We start from the raw sequence: 14,220 nt of genomic DNA, 5'->3' as shown, positions 1-14,220 counted from the left end.
TGGCTGTCTCCTTCACAGCCTGAATGCTACCACATGCACAGGGATGAAGTAAAACAGGGATAAAAAGATGTGGGGTTGCATTAAAACCCCATACGTACCTAGAACATACAGGAGCACAAGCATAAATGAAGGTGCAAAAGTGAGGCCTGTGACACCAATCACACGTGTCTTGGCACAAAATTTGGCCAGTCAACTGGGGAGTGGGTCATGAATCACCAGAGCCAGGCAGCCTTACTTGTATTAACTCACAACCAAGTGACAAAGTTATGGGGAGAGGCCGGATCCCAGCTGGGAAGTCCATGCAGCTCTTGCTCTGCGAAGGAGCATGCCCAGGTGCATGTGCAAGTGTTTCTCCTGGTGTGTCTCTATTTACGTACTCTGTATGGGTACACAGACATAAATACACAGCTGTCTGCTTCTAATGTTGCATTAAAACCAAGGTTCCCGGCTGTGGGGGGCTACAAACCAGGCTGTCCTGGTCCTTGATACCAGGCAGCCCTGACCTCACTGTGAAGAGGCCTGGCCTGGCCTACTCCTTCCTCTAGCACTGGTCCTGTGGGGGAGGAACTGCGTGCCCCTCTTTTGTCCTCCCAAAGGAAAACTTCCCAGACACTTCCTTAGGTTATTTCACCCTTCTCAGCCCAGCCGTGTGTGTGTTCCTGAGAGGAGGGCCAGCACGTTGCTTGTAGCCGAAGCCACTTGGTATTCAGGGGAAGTTCAGAGTTAGTGAGGCGCCTCTAGAGCAGCTGCAAAGGGCCTAATATAAATATGAAGAGCTGCCGAGATCCATGATTGCACCTGGCTGTCCTGCTGCTTTACAGCCACTGCAAATTAATTCTTTCTGCATGTGAATGACTAAGTCAAGTCACTTAAACCAGTGGCCTCTTGCGGTCCTCTTAGGAAAAGAAATAGATGATCTGTGCTGCAGGGACCTAATCCTGTGCCAAGGGAGTCATCAGCTACTCTGCTGTTACCTTTAATGGGTGTCAGAGTGAGCCACGGAAGAAATTTCAGTTTAAAGTTCAGCTTCTGTGTAGCCCTTGATAAGGTCCAGTTACTGTCCTCTGGATCTGCATTCCTGGGAGAGCTCCAGGCACAGGAGAGCAGAAGAAAAACAACTATATATTTTACTATTGACTTCATTGACTGCAGCTGGGATGTCAGGAAAAATAATAAAAAGGACATAACCTGTTCAGGGAGGGACATCACTCAAAATGGGAAAAGCTGCTTGAGAAGCTGCTACTGAATGTCTGGCATAGCAGAGCCCTGCAGACTGCACCACGTTCAGGGGCCTGGAAGGTCCCACCACAGGTGCTGTGCTTGCTCCTATGAGGCACCACCAGCTGTAGAAACCCCCTGCCATCGTGCGATGAAAATTGCATGCTGTGCTGCATGGTAGTAATGCAGAAGTCACCCTCTTTTACTTTCTGGAAGGTCTGATTTATAAACACATATATCCGAAGCACTGCAGAGGGCTTGTGCAGCATGGCTGTGTTTGTGGAGTAGTATATCTAATTCTTGCAATATTTGCAGAGGTATCAAATCCTAACTTTTTATTTCAGTGTGAGGAAGAGAAATATATTCTTTCTGGACCGGAGACATCATTACCAGGGTTAATACTGTGAGAGAGAAGTGTCCCGGGTGTGGTTCTCTCCTGTGCTATGTTGTTGGATGCTGGGGCTGCTCCCCCAGCCCTTCTAAGATGCTTGTGTGAGCACATCCACGAAGTGTACTAAGTGCGTTGTCTTCCAGGTCTGCTGGCATACATTGCTGAGCCTTCAAATATATCTTTAGAGAAGATCAGTGGCAGACAGCAAAGGGAGAGTTGAGAAAGTGAAATTTGTTGTTAGACTGCTCCACTGAGGTCTGAGGTGCTATGAGCCAGGACTCAAAATCAGCTCTGCTCTCAGGTACGTTTCACTGACCTCACATGAAAGCTGCAGCAAGTAGTATATGGTTCTTTCTACGTGACCCGTGAGGACCCAGGTACTCATACTGGCTGTGAAGGAGTGTGCCAACCTGGGCATAATAACTTTTCCAGAGCTCCCCATGGCTTGGCTGAAAAGAAGGCTGTAAGGAGCTGCAAAAGCAGGAAAATAAAGCAAGAGAGTCTGACAGCAATCAAACCAGGAGAGGCAGTGAGATGTATTTGGTTCCTGTCCAGGATGTTTGGGAGGGAAAATTCCTGAAAATCCTGGGCTCTTGCATGTGAGGTCTCCCAGGCAGAAGGGGCATGGGTTGCACATTCAGACTGAGGAACCCAGCAGAGAGAATCAGGGACTGCCAGCATAAGTGGTGACATTCACTTGGACAGGAGGTCTCCATGTGATGTGATGGGGCATCCCTGCTCAGCAGCTGCTGGCAGAGCTGGTGTGTATTTAGAAATTGATTCAGCGGCCACATGCATCTACAAGGGGTAAGCTCAGCTGGTCTCTAGGCTCTGCAGCCTACATCGGCCAGAGGATCCATGCAGTTGCCTGCAGAAAGCCCTCTGGTGCTGTCTGAAGTGCCCGGCTGGTAGCGGCCACTTCAGAAGAGCACAGGTCACCCAGCTTTCCCACAGCAGGCATCCTGGCTCTGCATGGTGCCCCAGGCACCCTAGGGTGCTTCACGGTGCACTAGACCCTTAAGTACAGACAAAGGAAGCCTGTGATGCCCCTGACTCATTTTTTAAGACTTCTCATGGGTCCTAACACCTCATTAAGTGACTCTATAATGTCCCTGGACAACCTGTTTCAATGCTCAGCTGTCCTTACAGTTAGAAAATTTTCTTAATATCGAACCCAGAACTTCTTTGCTCCAAACTGAACTTATTAATTCTTCCCAGACTTGATAACCTGATTACTTCTTTCTCAGAGCTTTTCTCATATTGGAAACGCATCTGCTCTCTTTCTGGACTGTCAACATTTGCATCTCTATATGGGACTTGGCTACAGGAGGAGGAGCAACGAGTGTTTTCCTTTTGTCCCTATAGTCAGGATTTTCTGTTTAAGATGTAATGCTCTGGCATGGTTCAATTCTGCTTGATACGACGGAGCCTGGAAGCTGGAATCTCCCACTTCCCAGGGGACAAGAATAATGTGCCAACTACAGCCATCACCTGCTCTTTGTGTCCTGTCCAGAGGAGGACTGGAAGACTGGGTGGAAGTCCTTCAGATCTCACATCCTCAGCAGTAGGGGTAGAGTTAAGTGCCCTACATCTCCCTCTGGAGTAGCTTTTCCCCCTATAGAAGCAAAGGGGAAACAAAGAAGTGACTAATTCCAACCCTCCTGTGTCTCAAATGGCCTTAAATAGTCTGCAACCTTCTGCACCCAGAGCTGGAGTTTACAGCACAAGGTGGCAATGCCTGTGTTGGCTTCTGGAATCCATCAGAGTGGATCTCACCTGAAGGAAATTAAAATGAAATCGAATGCTACCAGTAAATTTGTTGCTATGTTTATCCAAGTGTTATGAACCTGGTCCAGCACACAGCGCTACACACGCATGCTTGTTTGTTTTTAATGCCTGTAGCAATCGTCTTTCTGCTTGACACAAGTTTCCTTTATTTGCAAAAATAAAAATGCTATTATTACCAGCCATAAAATTATTCAGTCCTTTTATACATAGACATAGTAGCTGAAGTGCTCCACTGATTTTCAAGGATGCAATCAAGGACTTTGTGTGCAAACAGTGCGTAAATATGTACTTTTGTTGCTCAGATGTAGTTTGTCTGTCAAATCTGTGGCCACTGTGAATTTGCTGTCCTTGCACATGTGGCCTCAGCAAAAGCTTTTCTGGAATCACTGGCAGTAACAAATTCCATGCTCTGTCTTCCATATGAATGAACAATTTCTTTATCATCTCTTCATCTCTTCAAATGGAATTGCGTAAAAACCAGGCACTGGTGAACTTTGCTGCCACATCAAGAAAACTCAAAATATTTAAAGAAAACCCCTATAATTTTCAAAGAGGAACCATCCTTGTTTTTCAGCCCCTTCATCAAACTCTGCCATCTGTTTAGCAGGAGTTTTCGTGCGTTGGTTAATAGTCACGTTAGGGTACAATGCCGAGAGATTGTTAGGTTAAATAGTAGGATGTGTACCAGTGCATCAATGGAACACCCCAACTCTACACATTTACAATCTTCTTCCTGGTACCAGTTTAGCTGTAGGAAAGTGTTAACCGGGCTTCATGTTCCTGGCAAGGATAGAGCATTGTATATCACACTGCACATGGCACAGCATAAAAAGGTATTCTGTCGGGGGTCTGCACTTGTATTCCCATTTGCATTACTGGAATCTTGACAATAACAGGCTGAGGAACTGGACCTTGCTGGGATTTTTCAGATATGGCATATCACTGAGGAGCCTTCTTTTTTCTCTACTGTGTTATTTATTGACAGGAAATTTCCTATTGTTAGCAGTATTTTCTTTTTCAGCTATTTCTACATCATGGAGATAAGCGGTTGAATGTTTTTTCCTGACTTCTGGCTGGGATGACAACACTACTGCTCCATTTAAATGTGATGTTCATTTTGTATGACTGGAGAGAGATAAAAAAAGTCCCAAGTTAAGGAATGATAAATGGCCATGTCACAGGGATGAAATACAACCTTTTAGAGCTAATTAATTCATTAGCTTATCCCAAGCCCCCAAATGACTTTAATAATTGCAGACTAATTGCTACTGATTGGGACAAAGAGGTGAGATGTGTTCTTGGAAGAACTGAGTGGCAAAACTTTTTGTACTTGGGTAGCTGTCCCTCAGTATTCTTGCTCAGAAGGCAGTGCTTGTCAAAACAAGCAAACAAAATGATAACAACAACAGCAAACAAGCAAAGAACTTCCAAGTTGTAAAAATAAGATTTTTTCTTGAGTTTGCTTATGACCTGACCTGTTAGCTCCGGCTCCTCTCACTCTTCCAGGTACTGAGATGAATTCAACACACGTGGCATTTGTATAATATTTCCTGCTGAATAACTGTGCAGTCAGGCATGTTGTTGAAGCTTCCACATCTCTTTAGTAAGCCATTCACTGCCTGTAAAGAGCAGGGTGTGTTCACCCAGATGTGCAAGTCATGCCTTGTGGACCGCATTTCTTTGTGCTTGGTGGGCGCTGGGATCACCCATGCCCCACGGAGCTGCAGCTTGCTGGGTGACCTCCAGCACCTTCCTGCCTCGTCCAGAGGAGCAAGTTTTGGGACTTTGTGCTCATTTGCTGCCTTTGAAGAGCAGGGAGGAAAAGTCTGACATCCTACTGGAAGAAACTCAGCATATTCGATCTCAGTAACCAAAAGGTGCAGTTTGGCAGCCAGAGCTAAGGCAGGCTTTGTGCTATTTGCAGGCTGCTCTTGGAGGGAGGGGGCAAAGGCTAAGCAGGGTTAAGGTTAATGTAGATGGCTCTGGTGGGTGCCAGTTCACCCCTTCCCAAGTACAGGTTTGTGCCTGACCTGTCCTGGTGATACCTGTGTGCTTTCAGAGCTTATTCTGTCAGCAAACACTTCCGAGTCTGCCTTTCCCTGCGTATTTCACCCACGTAGCTATTGCAAAGCCTTGCTCCTTGCATTTCTCCTTTCTTCCCCTGTATGGGGAATTCCCGTGTAGTCTGGACCTCTCCATGAAGCCATGTTTTATACTTTACATGAGTGAATATTCAGCAGCCATGCAACAGTCACATTTGCGCCCAAATTTGACTTGATTTAACACTCAATTCATCTTCATAAAAGAAAGTTTATGGTAGTGCTTTTCAGTTTGGCATCTAATCACAAGAGAGGTGCTTAAATCTCTCAGGAACAGCCATGTCCAAAGACACTAATTTTAGAAAATGAAAAACCTTAAAACAGAGGGTGGGCATTTACCCCCAGCAAGCTTAAGTATCCAGCCTTGGTTTTGAAGCTCATCTGGGTCGGTTTATACACATCATAGAAGTGACTGATGCGTGTGTTAACAGAGAGCCGTGTTCAAGCTGCCTTCCAGCAGTGCTGGGGCTGAGAACTGCAGTGCATTTTAATCCAGGAGTGCGGTGAGGGATAGGGACTGCTGCCCCACCGTGACTCCCTGCATGCGCAGTGATGCTGTTGATGCCTGAGCCACGTTTTGGGCTGAACGTGTTCAAATTGGGTGAAGTGTGAACACATGGATGCTGGTTGAGATGCTACAAGGATTTGGGGTTTTTCGCAGCTGCAGATACAAAACAAGGAAGCCATAACTCCCAGGCGCGGTTGGCAGATGGGCCGTTATTCTTTACAAATTGCTGCTCATCCAGGCTCAATGCTAACTTTGTGCTCTGCTTTGATTCGTTATTTCTTTCTCATTACTGTGTGTGCTTAAATAAGATCCCAATTCCAGAAAGTTCATTTGTATGGTGTTTATATGGCAAAGACATCTTTCTCTTTCTTTTGTGAGCCTGTGTTCTGGTTTTGATTTAGTATATCGGGTCTCTTTAGTGCCAAGAAAACACTCTGCTTCTCTCTGGCTGATAAATTCTGATGATTGCTCTCGTTCTGTTTTCTTATGTGAGGAGACATTTTAATATTGCCTTCTCATCCATCAAACCTCTTCTCCATCTCAGGGACTCAGGCAACTATCTGTTTGGGCAGTGATTTCTTGTAAGTGTCATTTTCTAAAGGTGAAGTCCTCCTGGCCAGCACTTTTAATAATATTTTAATGGCAGAGGGCTTGCAGAGACATTGTGTAATCAAAAAGATGTCTTTACACAGCCTCCCAAGGGCTTTGCCACAGTTCGACTCAGCCTGCTCTCTCCCTCCCTCATCTAGCAATCACAGGGAGGGATGAAATGGTGTTCACTTCAAGCTCCATGTTTGTCAAGCTCAGAGTCTGCTACTCAGTAAAGTGGGAAACAGCTCCTGGAACCTGTGAGAAGAGATGCGGGTGTACACCCATAACCACCAAAAGGGTTTAATTTCTTACGAGCCTGCAATAAATAGCTGTTTGTCCTCCTGTCCTGCGAACTATAAGGTTGCAGTTGCTTTCTGCTGGCAAGAATCAAAGATCTTGCTTCCATCGGCAGGTCTTTGGTATGCAGCAGCAGCCACGCAGGCAGAGGCAGCAGAGCTGCACGGGGCCACCTCGTTAGGTGAGCAGTTAGCAAGCTCTGCCTGCACGGCCTCCAGAGACCCGTGCACCAGACGCTGCTGTCCTTAATAAACACGGGAGGAATAACGAGGGCAGAGACAACCAGAAATGTGCTTCGGTACAGTTTGTTTCAGCATCCTCTTTTTTTTTTTTTTTAATTTTTTTTTTTGGGTCAGGCTCCATTTTAAGCACTCTGAGCAAAGCATCTTTTCTGAGCATTTTGATTATTTTCAAGCAGCATATTTTGTCCAGCAGCCAGAGCCGGTGCTGGCTGTTGGCCAGGCATTGAAGAGTATATATTTGGTGGGTAACCAGTCCTTAAACAGTACTGAAGGAAGACGACCTGGAAACAACTCCATCTCGGCACATACTGTGGAGGCCAGTGCTGGAGGAAGGCTACTAGCCACTTCCGAGGCATTTTGTCAAGGCAGGACAGAAGACATTGCTGGGTGAAGAGGTGTAGCTGGGCAGTGTGTCCCTCCTTCCTTGCCACTTCACAAATCACTGGTGAGGGTTAATGTGACAAATGTTCTTGAAATATTTTGCTGAGGAATTCTTTTTGGGACTCCTTTCCAGCCCCACTGCAAAGGAGGCTCTAGACTTTCTCTTAACCCTATCCCTAATCTTAACCCTAAAATTACCATGTTTTCTCCAGTTATTACTCAAATATTGCTTACCACCACCATCTCTGCAGCCTCCACTTGACTTTTGCATCCTCATCCCAGCCCCACTGCCATGGGAGCACTGGGCTTGCTTTCATTCCACCCTGACTCCAAACATGGGATGGAAAGTTCTCCTAGGCTTGCATTAGACAAACAAAGAAACAGACAAAGAAACAAACAAAAGAACAAAACATACCCAAAAAAAAAAAAAAAAACCAACAAAAAAACCCCTCATTATTTTCCTCTAGGGACAGGGCTAGCTTTAATGGTACAGAAGGGTTAGGATTAGAGGTAGGAGTTAGGGTGTGGGTTAGGGCTGATAAAAAGGGAAAGCTCTTGCTTTGCCCAGGGATCTGCAGCTTTTGGAACAGTTCCCAGTGGCATCTTCACTCCTGAGATCCCTGAGGAAACCCCTTTCTAGTCTGCTCTGAGGAGATGGTTATTTCATAGCAAAGCGAGGTGGTGCATTCCCATACAAAATAGCTGGTTGCCTTCCAAGTAGGGATGAAGCAGAGACAGATTTATAATACCTCCTTATAAGACCTCATCTGAATGTTGGTCAATTCACCTTAAACCATTTTTCTTCCTACATAGCCCCAGGCTTACAGAGCTGCAGAAGAGACCCTGGCCGGGAGCTTGCTCACAGCAGCACAAGGTCCATGGAGCATCTCTCTGCCCCCTGGCTCTGCGGGGTGGCTTTGTGTGTTATTTTGCTAGAACAAAATAGGTCTGGTGTGGTTATACTGGCCCAAATGCTTACATGAATAATAATTCAAACACAGCAGCGACTGAGATGCCTATGAAGTAGCATCTTTGGCTGCCTAAGTCTTTCAGGAACAAAAATTTCTCTTATTGTATAAAGCCCTTCTCTGAGAAAACTGCAAATGGAAATGTGGGGAGCGTATTAGCAAGATCACAACAGGCTCCCTCTCTTCCCCTGCAGATGTTGCAGAAAGGAAATCTGAGTAGAGAGAGCTAGATTTTGTAAAATCAGCTCTGAGTGGTCTCATCTACCTTCCCTTATCTTCGTGCCACCCTTTTTTCCCTTCTGCATGGAGAACAAATGCACAGCCCTGATTACAGGATGGTGAATCGCTGTAGGTGGTGTTGGAAAGGCAGCTCTTTGGTATTTTGGTGGGCCAGCAGACTCAGGCTGGATGTCACAAACAGGGCCCCTTGTTTTATTTCCCTGTTGTTTCCACAGTACCACCCAGAAGCTCTTTGGTAAATTGCCACTGTGATTTTTCCACTTACTTCACAGTTTTTTAATACTTCAGTTCTGAAGTACCATAAAATCTAGATTAATAGTATAATGGGGATTTGGAGAACTGCAACATACGAGCAGTAGGAGTCCATGAAGCACAATTATAATACTGAGCTAATCAGCGCTGCATTCAGTTGACTAAATTCTCACCTTTTAAATGAGAGTAAAAAAAAAAACCACAAAACCTCCACACGAGAAAAATCAAGAATGAAGCAAACACAGGGAAATATCAAGGCACGTTCATTTATTTCAGTGGGTGACGTGTCAGGGGTGTCCCATTGATTAAAGTGAATACTGTTACTGTGTTGTGCTATTATTGATTCCCAGTTTGTGCCAGTTTAAAGGCATGGGTAGGTAACCACAGCTCCCATGGCAGGGAGTTTCCAGGGGACACGAGCAGAATTTAGGAGGGATGTGGAAGAAAGGATGCATGGGAGCTAGTGGGGCAGCGGTGGTGCTGGGAGAGGAGGTGCTGGAGGCTGACACCCCCAGCACTCTGCATCTCTGCAGGCAAAACATGTTGCTTTCAGACCTGCTTCATCACACTGATGTCTTCATGCAGGGTACAAATGATGGGCACCTTGCATTTCCAAAGGTCTTCTTTAAAGGTTTTTGGTTTTCTGTCACAGGTTCCCTCAACCTACTACATGGGTACATGCTCACAGCTGCATGTCGGATAGCTCAGGTGAGTCTTGGCTGATTTCAATTTATTTTTTTTTCTAAATTACATTTAAAAGGAAAACATTGGCCTCCTCAACCTGTTCTTCACAGCTTTTCTCCCATTTCATGTTAAATTCTGTGTCAAAACAACGTGACTCCCAGAAAGTGCTCTTCATCTTTTCGCTCTTCTAGACGTGGGCTGTACTCAGGGCACAATGATGTGGAGTGACCCTAATGAACTTTCACCTCCTGTAATGCAGGAGATTTAACCCTGTTAGGCAGCAGTTTTCACCTGCTGGTGGTGGCCAGGCCAAGCACGCTGAATGCTCCTGTGCTGGTTGTGCCCCAGCGCCAGCCCCTGCCCCAGCTCTGCTGCCCTTGACCTTTTGGGACCTCATTGGCACTGGCTCAGCATGCAGGTGATTGTATATTTGTGTCTGAGACCCAAGAAATGCAAGTAGCCCTCATAGTTTTTGATCATCAGTGCTGTCTGCCCATGAAACAGTTCTCAGGAATATGCCCTGAGCCTCCATTTCAGCAGTTTCTGAGCTCTGGTACCACAGGGCTCTGTTAAAAACAACTAAGAAAGGCTGGATTATCCTTCACTGAGTGAAGCACATCAAGAGGAAATAAAAAATGAGATCTTGATTTCATCCAAAGAACCTGTCATGATTTATTTGCTATTGTTTGAATCTCCATTAAAAAGCTCGCTGCGACTTTGCTGATTTCTTTCCATTCTGGTTGTCTCATCATCTGTGGGTGTTTGAGGCCCCGCTTGTTACATCTGAATTTGAAAGATATGTAGCCACCCAGAGCCTGGCAGCACGCAAACATTAACTTCCTCTGCCCGACTTATTTCTGCCGGTCCTTTGAGGAAGATGAAAACTGATGAATCGACTTCAGAGACTTCCTGGATCGCACAAACCCCATCCTTCTTGTTGCCCAAGTAAAGCAACAAGCCCTGCTAATGAACCCATCGGAGGGCTGTGCCTGCCGCTCTGTGACAACCGCATCCAGAGCCGCTGTGAACTCCAGAGCAGCGATTTCTAATTTGGGAAGTCTCAGATTTATGTAGCTATTTTCTTGTTTTAAACGAAGGAGTCAATACGCATTCGCAGTTTGACCCCCATTAAAAGCCAAAGTGACGCCGCGTTTCACCAGGAGAATGCTAATGCTATCAAATTTTCAGCTCTCCTGCTTTATTTTCAGCATGTCGTGTCCCTTCATATTTAGCATGTGCTGAGGGACTGCTGCAATTCAATTACTGCCTGTCACTGTTATTTACGTTGATTTATAGATCATCCATTTTGACAAGTTCATCGCGAAGCTTTAATACGGCTTAATAGCTTTATTGTTTATTAATGGCAATGCACGGGTCCAATTTCCATCCTGCAGCCCTGCATCCAGCACTGGTCCCTTCAGTGGGGTAGGGGAGGGATGGCGGTGCCAGGCTGCCCCTCGAATTAAGGAGCACCCTAAAGGGTTTCCTTCTGCAAGAGGAAGAAAGCAGTGCCCTCAGCAGGGATTTAGGAAAAGAGGAGGTTTGTTTAGCAGCCACCTGCCATGAGGACCAGCAGGATGGGTTGTGTCAACGGGATTTTGGTGCTGGGCACCACTGAGCACAGGGATCACTGCACGCCCTGAAAAGGATGAAGGTTAGCACCGCAACTGGTTAACATATCTGACCAGAATAATACAACCAAGGCTATTATGGAGAACACAGAGGTGAAAAGCCTATGTGCATCATGGGGCTTTTTATGGCAAAGCTATGTGGAGTTTTATAATGAGGCCAGAGTTCACCGGCAATTATTGCCTAGGAGAGTTTTCATGGACGGCTATATTTCTGTCCTTTCTTGCCAGCTGGCTGTTTGAGATATCAATGGACCACAGAAAAAAATTCTCCTCAAAAGCAGGAGTCCGCAGGCTTCCTGGGTCAGGAATATTTCAATGGGACAATGCCACAGAAAAAAAATGTCCTGAACAGTAAAATAATGCGTTGTATATTTTAGGCAGGAGCTGTTGCACACCAGTAGGATAAATGCTGAACAGCAGTACATTTCTGAGTATTGTCTGTCTAAAAATACCCAGGCCTAATTTTTCCCGTGAAGCTTTAGCTGTTCTTTTGTGCCCAGTTTTGTGTGTTTTCCTGGCACTACCGAGAGCTGCCCCATGCGGCACTGAGCACCATGCTTCAGTTTTTTAGGATGGTTTGCAATCCCAGGATGGCTGTGGGAGAAAGCTGCTTTTTCATGGAGGTACAGAGCCAAGCTGGGAAAACGGGAGGTGCAAATTCCTTCCCCCAAAACAGCTCTGTCCCCTCCATGCAGCCTTGCTCTCTCCCGTGGGCTGCTGACAACAGTGGAGGAGGGCTCCTTGTTCTCAAGACCCTTCCAGAAAGGCTCCCCCTTCCCGATAGCTCACTCGGCACCTTCAGAGGAATAGAATTATGTGTTCATTTCTGTTTTGGTCGGCTGCATTTCCCCAGGAGCATTAGTTCATATATTCCTCTTGCCTTGACTGAAATGATGAGAAATGGATAGCACTTACACTCTGTCTTTCTCTCCCTCTCTCTCTCACACACACAAACACACGCGTATACATATTTAAAGAGACATCTTCAAACTTAAGTTATAGCCCTGGATAAACAACTGAAGGGTGTTTTTTCCTTCTTTTTCTTCTTCTTCTTCTTCTTTTTTTTTTTTTTTTTTTCTTCCCTCAAATTCAGTTTTCTAAGTGAATTCAGCAGGAGTTGCCACTCCTGATGATAAGATGTGACCTGTTTTAATCACTGCTGTCCACTGTCAGGTATGTCAGGAAACTTAGCTTCAGGTGCATAATGGCAAATTATTATAGAGATAGAATCATTTTAAGTTTCTAGACAGTGGGAGCATTCCCAGAATCCATTACTGCCTGATTAAATTACCCAGATTTCTGTGTGTGAAGGTTTTGTACAGCAGCATGTAATCCACGAGAGTAACTAATCATATCATATTGATTTAGATGCTGCTAGAATGGGAAATCTAATTGTAATACTGTGAAAGCTTCTTGGGGAATCTGTACTAATGATTGCATTTGTAATCCCATTTGCAGGTGAAAGTTCTGCAACGCAGCCGTGAGATGAATAGCAATGATGCTGTTTTGGACAGAGCGCTGCAAAACCAGGCTGCGAAAGATGAGACTGGCAGAGGTTACCCTGATAGCTGTGCCACGAGTTTCTGTCCTCCTGATTTCCTCCATTGATGCTTTCTGTAACTCATATGGGAAAGAAATGGGAGCAGGAGGTGTGTATGAACATGGAAAAGGCAGCAGGGTTCAGCCTCCAGCTCTGCTAAACTTCCAGCGACCACCGCTGTGCTCTGATCTCTGCGTTGGCTTTGCCAGGACACTGCTCTGCTCTCTCTCTTCTTTGCATCTGAGGACAATGACATCTGGAAAGGGAATTTTCATGGAAATAAAATGCTCACCTGCTTTTCATTCAGATTCTTTGTTGTTGTTTTGTTCTTTCAATACAAATTTCTACAGTGCTTCTTTTGTGTTCAGTGATTGCCAGCCACTTGATCTCCCTTGACCTTTCATGTCTGCACCCTCACAATATAATTTTTTTACTTTCTTTCTGGTATATTTGAGCTATTAACATCTGAATTATATGAACTGCTTTTTATCTTTCCTCTTTGTGGTACTACAGCAGAGCTGTATAAATATAAAACCATAATGCGATGAATTGTTCAGCTCACCTACTGTCACGGGAATTTTTTGTGGTAGTTGGTTTTCACTTTTCTGACCTGTTTATAAAGAAATATAAAACAATCCTATCGAGCTGACCCTTGCATCTCCTGCCTGCTGGAGAGCCTGTGGGTGAGATGACACAGATGGCTGGGAGCTCTGGTTTGGACTCTGAATTAACACCTGGTTTTGAAGGATCGTGGAGGAGATGCCCTCATCCTTCCCCTGTGAGCTCAGCCTAACTGATGCCAGAGTGACTTTCTGAGCCCTTGTGCCCTCTCCTGCTCGCTCTGCAACCACATGAGCTGCAGATAACTCACAGGGAGCTGGAAGGGCCACGTCTGCTGCAGGAGGGCAGTTTGACACTGCTTTCCTTCCCAGCCCAAAGATGGCCTCAAGGGAAGAAGAAGACCACAAGTTTAACAGGTGTCCTTACAGCTGGTGCTCTGCCAGTCATGCTGTGCAGTAGGGCTGTGGCAGGGGGTGCTGCCCCTGCTACCTTTACCACCTCTCTTGTGGCCATTCAGTGCCTCCCAGTTTGCTCCTTCAGCCTGAGCTTGGGGTGAGCGGGTGCAAGGCTGGATAAAACGGGTGTTGAACTCATTTATTATTTCTCTTGCAGTGTGTTTTTGTGCACAGCTTTGGCATAGCTCAATGCCACTCATGACAGAAATAGCCTGAACAACATAAGAGACATCAGAAAACACCGAGAGTTTAAAATCCCCCCCTGGATAGTTCCTAGTCATGAACAAACACCAACATCATGTTGGGAAGATCAACAAAACTGAAAATTAATTAACCACAGTGTAAATAGCCTTTAGAATATTCAGTGATGTGGA

General features: G+C 45.6%; 1 long non-coding RNA gene across 1 annotated transcript; it reads left to right on the top strand.

Moving 5' to 3' along the window:
* The first annotated feature begins 1,367 nt into the window (after positions 1-1,367).
* LOC311420538 lies at positions 1,368-3,848 on the top strand. The gene is made up of 3 exons (XR_014684360.1): positions 1,368-1,434; positions 1,753-1,910; positions 2,857-3,848. It is a non-coding gene; the product is annotated as an uncharacterized lncRNA (long non-coding RNA).
* Positions 3,849-14,220: the final 10,372 nt, after the last annotated feature.

Source organism: Aythya ferina (assembly GCF_964211825.1).
Source record: "Aythya ferina genome assembly, chromosome: 1".
NCBI classification, from domain to species: domain Eukaryota; kingdom Metazoa; phylum Chordata; class Aves; order Anseriformes; family Anatidae; genus Aythya; species Aythya ferina.
The sequence above is the reverse complement of the archived record's forward strand: the minus strand, read 5'-3'. Positions and strand labels throughout refer to the sequence as shown.